The sequence below is a fragment of the Mus pahari genome, chromosome 20, assembly GCF_900095145.1.
Source record: "Mus pahari chromosome 20, PAHARI_EIJ_v1.1, whole genome shotgun sequence".
Taxonomy (NCBI): Eukaryota; Metazoa; Chordata; class Mammalia; order Rodentia; family Muridae; genus Mus; species Mus pahari.
In genome coordinates, this window is record NC_034609.1 from 29,290,504 (window position 1) to 29,297,952 (window position 7,449).

Sequence of the window (7,449 nt, forward strand, 5' to 3'; positions counted from 1 at the left end):
AAAAAAAAAAAAAATTAAAATTGGAGGGTAAGCTGGCTCAGTGGGTAAAGCAACTTCTCTCTAAACCTGAGAATCTGATTTCAAGGCCCCCATGGTGGAAGAACTGACTCCAGAAAGCTGTTTCTCTCCTCCACACCCATGTCATGGCTCATCCCTCCTCAACACAAATAAAATGTAAAAAAAAAAAAAAAAAAAAAACAACAAAAATAGTTGTCCTGTCTGCTGCAACAAAACAAGTAAGCCTGGAAATTAAAAAGAAAAAGAAACCCTCACGATTCTGTTTTTAAAAATACCTCTGTACATGTGAGGTTAACCCCGTCAACTATGGCCCACCTTAGATGAGTGTTTAGAGTCGCAATAAAAACCTAGTTACCTTCCAACCAACTTTGGAGTAAGTGGCTCCCCCTGAGACACAGTTAACTCAGTGAACAAGAGAGGAGTGGGTTTCGCCCCCGCGGAAAGAGCAGAGATGGTAGTGCGCTTAAAGGGAGTAGGCTTTGGACTAGGGGCCTAGGGAGGGGCTGCCGGGACAAGCCAGCCAGCTCCAAGCTAGACCAGGCTCCCATGGAGGCGGGGTCAGGCACCCTTGGCCACACAAACTTAGGCGGGGCCAGGCCAGCTGGGACCCAGCTACAACCGAGACCTGATCCTTGCCTGGCGCCAACTCCGTGTTCCAGAGGCTTCCGCTAGACCACAATTCTCAGGGGCTCACCCGGACAGCCTCCCTCCCAACTTAGCCTCTCCTCCCGCGCTGCGAGAGGTGGCTGCGCCTCTGCGAATGGCATTCTGGGAAATGTAGTTCTAGCTAAGTTCACTAACGCTTATAAGGAGCGTATTGGGACTACGTTTCCCTGAGTGCAGCGGGACGGGCGAGGGAAGGCAAGGGGGAAGGGACAGTCGGTCGCAGACCGCGCTGGGTTGCCGCCGCCGCTGCCGCCATCGTGCCAGCCCCACGGGTGAGTGTTGGGGCCAGCGCTCCGGGGCGGGGGCTGGGCCGCAGGAGCCGCGCTCTAGGCCGTCCGGAGCTTCTGTTTCGAGGCCCTGGGAGGCCCCTCCCCTCTTCACACCCCCACGGCGGCCCGAAGAGGCACGGGGCCCGCACCATGTGTCGCGCGCGGCTCCGCCTACCGCGGATTGTCTGCGGCCGCGGCCCGGGGAATGCTGAGAGCCTGACGGACGGCTGTCCGGGCCACCCTGTGTCTTGGCTGATGGCCAGATCTTTTTCTCTTGTCCGGACGATCAGGATAGCTCTCAGGGCCCCGCCCTGTGTGGCCTTGCCTGGCTTGCTCGAATCCTGCAACCTCTGCAGGCAGGTTGGCGGGCCGATCCCAGACCCACGTCCCACCACCCGCCGGCGAAGATCCGGGGATGGGCAACGCCACCCAGCTCGCTCCAGAGCCAGCATGGGTAAGGGTTGCCCTCCTGCCGCTGCTGGGGCTTGGGACCATTGCCCGGTTCCAAACCATAGCCCGGCTAGGATGTAGGTGAACGCTTCTCTGCTTGATTGCCTGCTGGGAGTGCACGAAACTTATAACCTCTACCTCGGTGGAACCTGTGCTGCAGTGTCCAGCATGGAGGACAAGGGCAGGGAATCTGGGGTGGAAGGGGATGCCTCGTGGGACTTTACCTCTAGCTAGTCCTGGAAAATCTGGACCTAGTATCTTTGGAGAGGCAGCTCCCATCTTGTAGGCCCAGCCTCTACCCTTCTTTATCCATGACTAGACTACAGCTCTGGGGTGGGTTGTGTGAGCCTCCAATGTTTTTGTTAGATTTCTCAGGCAGGGCCCAATTCTAAAGTACGTTAGAACCTTCTCGAGTTAGCAGGACGATGACTCCTTAATAAAGTGACGAGGTAGGATTTAATTCCTGAAGAAATGGACTCCATGCTTGAGGTCTTTGAGCCCAGAGAAGGTGGAAGGGACCTTGTGCTTATGGCTCTGGCTTAGACTGTTTTTTGCCTTTTGAAGTTGTCTTGCAGATCTAGAACTAGAAGTCAACGATGTCTGCTTTCTCTTCACGTGTGCTGGGGCTGCCTGTGAACAGTCAAGTAGCTGGTTGGGTCTTGAGAAAGTGCCTTAGCAATGGCACCCCAGATCACCCATCACCTTGAGTTCCTGGAGACGTAGTGTATTTGACCAGTTACTAGTAGGCAGGCTTTGAGAATGCACTTCTGTTTGTGTGATGATTACGGAACTATCGGAGAAAAGCCCCCGGGACTTGGCAGAAAGCATCTCTTGTTGGATTCTCTGGTCCGTTGCTGGCTTCTGTGTCACGGTTCTTAAAAGGCCTAAGAGGTTCTGAAAGACCTGGGCAAGCAGAATGCAGTCTCTTAGGATGACTGACTTAGGGCCAGAAAGCTGAAAGCTACTGTCTTTAGTGTCCACTGCTCCCTGGATATTTCCTCAGTACTGTCTCTGGTTTTCACTTGATTTTTTTTTTTTTTTCCTTCCAGTACAGCTCTCTGCCCAGTCATTCTCCCTAGTCAGAGGCAACAAGCAAATATTGCTCAGCTCTCGCCAGGGCCTACCTTCTATGGACTGACTCAGCTTCTTAATCCATATTATAGCTGGTAAGCACATGGAAGTAAGGCTTAGCCAATAGGCTCTGGAGAGACTCCCTGTGTGTTAAGCTAAGCAGCCGGGGAAGGACTACCCACAGAATATATGAAGTCAAAGAAGTAGGAGCCACTTTTTCCAGACTTTTCTTGGAGACAGGGATGTAACTCAGTTGATAAATTTCTTGTTTGATCACTAACACTGAATAAACTGGGTATGGTGGCACAAGCTTGCAGTCCCAGATTACTTACCTACCATCATAGAGGTAGGAGCATAAAGATAAGAAGTTATATCTTCAGCTGCATGGGAAATTCAAGGTCAGCCTGGGATACATGAGACCCTGTCTCAAAGAACTAAAACAAACTCCAGCTTGTCTGGGTTTTAGATGAGTTATGCTTGTGGCTGTAGATCAGCTTGCATATTCCAAGCTTCTGAATGGCGTGTACATAGGAAATCTCTCTCTCTCTCTCTCTCTCTCTCTCTCTCTCTCTCTCTCTCTCTCTCTCTCTCTCTCTCTCTCTCTCTCTCCCCTCCCCCCCCCCCCCCCCCCTCCCTCCCTCCCTCTCTCTTCACCCCTCTCTCTCTCTCTTCCCCCCTTCTCTCTCTTCCCCCCTCTCTCTTTTCTCCCTCTCTCCCTCCCCCTCTCCTCCTCTTTTCATAGTTTCATAGGTTTGGGAATCAAACCTTAACTTTATAAACACTAGGCTATGTTCACTTTCACACCTTCAGGATCAAAAAGATAGTGTTCTTCTCCAAGGTGAGCCAGAAATAGAAGAAATTTGGATTTCTCCTTATTCCTTAAAAGTTCTCAGGGTCCGGGCGTGGTGGCGCACGCCTTTGATCCCAGCACTCGGGAGGCAGAGGCAGGCAGATTTCTGAGTTCGAGGACAGCCAGGGCTATACAGAGAATCCCTGTCTCGAAAAACCAAAAAAAAAAAAAAGTTCTCAGGAGCTGGAGAGATGGCTCAGCGGTTAAGAGCACTGACTGCTCTTCCAGAGATGCTGAGTTCAATTCCCAGCAACCACATGGTGGCTCACAACCATCTGTAATGGGGTCCTCTTTATCTGGACTTAGCCATTGCTAGGCACCCTGACCCCAACAAGCCCTCTTTCTTAACTGGACTTGGCAGGCCATTTAGTTCTGAGAGACAGAGGAGAACCCTAAGTTTCTTCAGAATCTCTCTGTGAACTCTGCTGTCATGCAGGAAAGAAGTGGGACCTGGCATGGGACAGTTGAGTATATAGTTGCACAGGAAGTGACAAATACCTTTTTGTTTGCTTTAAGCAAAAGTTATTTTTTTCATTATATTTTTTCATTTAAAAATGTATTTTCTGCATGGGTGTGGATGTGCCATAGCTTGGGTGTGGAAATCAGAGGACAACCTGTCCTTCACCATGTGGGTACCAGGGGTCAGACTCAGTTCATTACGTAAAACAGCAGGGGCCTTTACCTGCTGAACTATATATCTCACTAGCCCCAACTTTTATTTTGACACGGTATTGCTATGTAATTCAGAATAGTTCTGAACTTGCTGTATAGCCTAAGCTGGGCTTTAACTCTTGCCTCAGCCACCTAAACTACTAGGATTATTGCACCACCACAATTGGCCTTTTGATATAAAATTTGGTCCATTATTTGTACAATCCCACTTTTCTCTGAACCATGTCTTTTTCTCTTCAGCTGCCTTTGCAGTAAATGCATTGAGATGACAAATGGTAAAGGGAGAGAAAGAATTCCCAGTTTTTAGAATCAGAAGGTACCTTTTATCAAAAAATATAAATGGTGACGTATACCTGTAGTCCTCGCACTTGTGAGACTGAAGGGGTGAGCGAGCATTTCAGATCAGCCTGGGACAAGACCCTGTCCTCAAAAGCAGCATTGTTGCCGGGCGTGGTGGCGCACGCCTTTAATTCCAGCACTCGGGAGGCAGAGCCAGCCTGATCTACAGAGTGAGTTCCAGGATAGCCAGGGCTACACAGAGAAACCCTGTCTCGAAAAGCAAAAAAAAAAACCAACATTGATGACAACAAAAACCATTCAGGTCCTCAACCTGCTTGGGGCTGAATGACCCTTTCACAGGATTGATCATCAGAAAACACAGCATTACAGTTCATAACAGTAGCAAAATTATAGTTATGAAGTAGCAATAAAAATTGTGTGGTTGTGGGTCACGCACACCATGAGGGACCTTATTAAAAGGTCTCAGCGATAGGAAGGTTGAGAACCACTGCTTCAGAGTATGAGAGATAGCTGAGTGGGTAAGAATGTTTGCAGTCCAAGAGTGAAGACATACGCTTGAATCCTCAGCACCCAAACTCAGCCTGGCCAAACTCGTAGAACTTGAGCATGGTTGGAAGCAGACAGGAGCTTTGCTGATGCTTGCTGGCTGTCAGCCTGGCTCCACCCAAGAGCAGGACCTCTGATGGTTTCTTTTGACCTTTAGGCACGCATCTGTGCGAATGCCATGCCAGAGTCCTTGGTTATCTTATCACTTGGTGAGAGGAGGGAGGATAGAGTTCAAGGACCAGCCAAATGTTGGTGGTGCATGTCTTTAATCCCAGCACTTGGGCAGAGGCAGATGGATCTCTAGGGTGAGACCAGCCTGATCTATAGTTCAAGTTTAGGACAGCCAGGGCTACACAGAGAAATCTTGTCTCGAAAAACAAATACAGTTCAAGGACAGTCAGGACTATATATAATGAGGCTATGTCTCAAAATAAGCTTCAGGATTCCCTTAGTAGGATATCAGCATTTTATTTGACAAGAGCAAGGTTTGTTTTGTTGTGTTTTTTTTCTCTGAATATTCAGATTTCTGTTCCACAAACATTCTTTGGTCCTTTCTCTATGTTTGACTTAGGGATGAGGGGAAAAAAACCAACATAAACCCTGCCTCTCCCTGATGCTAGAGAAAGGCATCAGTGCTAAAGATGAGGGGTAGTGCTGCCCTGTGCTGAGGGCTGAGTTGAAGAGAGGGCAAGGGCTCTCAAGTCTGTGCAGAAGAGGGGACTTAACGGACGAGGGAGCATTGAGAACAAAACTTTAGTGGGTTCACCTGCCTCTCCAGTGACTGGCAAAAGTCATAGGCGTCTGGCAGGGGGAAGGGAACTCTCAGAATGCCTAGGAGTGTCATAGACATTGTCTGGCCTCTCCCCTTACCTGAAACAAGGGTGTGTAACGTCTCACTTAACTGAGACTCCCTCATGAGCAGCTTGATCAAGTGACAGTCATCAGTTTTTCCTTGAAATCTGTCCTGTTCTTCTGCTCTCCGCCTCTGGAGTGGCCGCACAATAAAGATAGTTTTGGAATATTATACGTTTCTCCCCCCCCCCCCCCCAAACAGGGTTTCTGTATAGCCCTGGCTGTCCTGGAACTCACTCTGTAGACCAGGCTGGCCTCGAACTCAGAAATCCGCCTGCCTCTGCCTCCCGAATGCTGGGATTAATCACGTGTGCCACCACACCCGGCCTATTTTATGTATCTTTTAAAAAATTATATATATTTTATTATTATTATTATTATTATATTTTAAAGATTCATTTTATTTTGTGTATACCAGAGTGTACCACGTTTGTGCGAGTGCCGGTGAATTAGGTAAGGGAGTCAGATCCCTGGGACTGGGCTTACAGGTTGTTGTGCACCACCATGTGGGTGGTGGAAATTGAACCTGGGTCCTCTGCAAAGGTTCTAAGTGCTCTTAACCACCGAGTTATTGCTCAGCTCTGATCATGTATTCATTCTGTGGTTGTGTCTAATCACACACATATGCTGTAGCCCTAGTACACATGGAAGTCAGGGTAGTCTGTGGGAATCTCTTCTGCAACATGGATCCCGAGGCTTGAGCTCAGGTTGTCAGGGTTGGCCAGCAAAGTGCCTTTACCTGCTGAGCCACCTCAGTGCTACCCCATCCCCCTTTGTTTTGATATTTATTTATTTATTTATTTAATGTATGCGGATACACTGTAGCTATCTTCAGACACACCAGAAGAGGGCATCAGATCCCATTACAGATGATTGTGAGCCACCCTGTGGTTGCTGGAAATTGAACTCAGCAGAGACAGGTGGATTTCTGAGTTAGAGGCCAGCCTGGTCTACAAAGTGAGTTCCAGGTCAGCAAGGGTTATACAGAGAAACCCTGTCTCAAAAAACTTAAAAAAAAAAAAAAAAAAAAAGAATGCCCTGGTCAGGGAGTCAGAGCACAGTAAAGTAAGGTGCTCTGGCAGGGTGAATGCTCAGAAACCCGTACAGGAGATAACATGAGTAACCAGCTTTCTGGACACCGCATGACTGAGGCACTCGAGCTCACAGCAGCAATGGATACCTGTACAACATTGGGCCATTGACATTTCACCACAGAGGGAAGGGGCTCATAAGACTCCCATCCCTCTGAGCAGCTACAGGATTGGTTGCTAGTGATTGCTAGGATTAGCTTGGTGTCATCACTATGACTGCCCTGCTCCAGTAAATAACCATTACTAATGCTCATGGCCGCAGCTTTAAATGCAGTGGGCCACAGGAGGAGAACAGAAACAGACAGAAGTAGGAGGAGACTTGTTCAGAAGAAGGCTGTGATGGGAGAAGGAAGGTAATAAAAGATCATGGTCAGAGGATGCACCAGTGAAGAGGTGACATTGGATTGAATTGACATGTGACAGAGAACTTGGTATCTAGTTGCAAGAGTGTAAGGCCTCTATCTGTTCTAAAACTAGCAAAATACCGGAAAAAGTAGGTGGCAAAGTCAAGATTAGACAGCCAGGAGGGCCTTGAGTTATCAGGTCTAGGTGTAAGAACCAGTGAGGGGCTGGGCTGGTGAGATGGCTCAGTGGGTAAGAGCACCTGACTGCTCTTCCAAAGGTCCGGAGTTCAAATCCCAGCAACCATATGGTGGCTCACAAC

The 7,449-nt window shown here is 48.6% G+C and overlaps 1 protein-coding gene across 2 annotated transcripts in view; it reads left to right on the forward strand.

Annotated features, from left to right (window-relative positions):
- The first annotated feature begins 783 nt into the window (after positions 1-783).
- The window catches only part of Nutf2 (nuclear transport factor 2), a 17,869-nt gene continuing 11,203 nt past the window's right edge, over positions 784-7,449 (forward strand). Inside the window, exon 1 of one of the 2 annotated variants that reach the window (XM_021220385.2) lies at positions 784-956. The gene's annotated coding sequence lies outside the window, so the exon portion shown is untranslated. Of the gene's footprint in view, positions 957-1,130; positions 1,408-7,449 lie in introns of those variants that run through there. The other variant, XM_029532680.1, reaches the window with a different exon arrangement.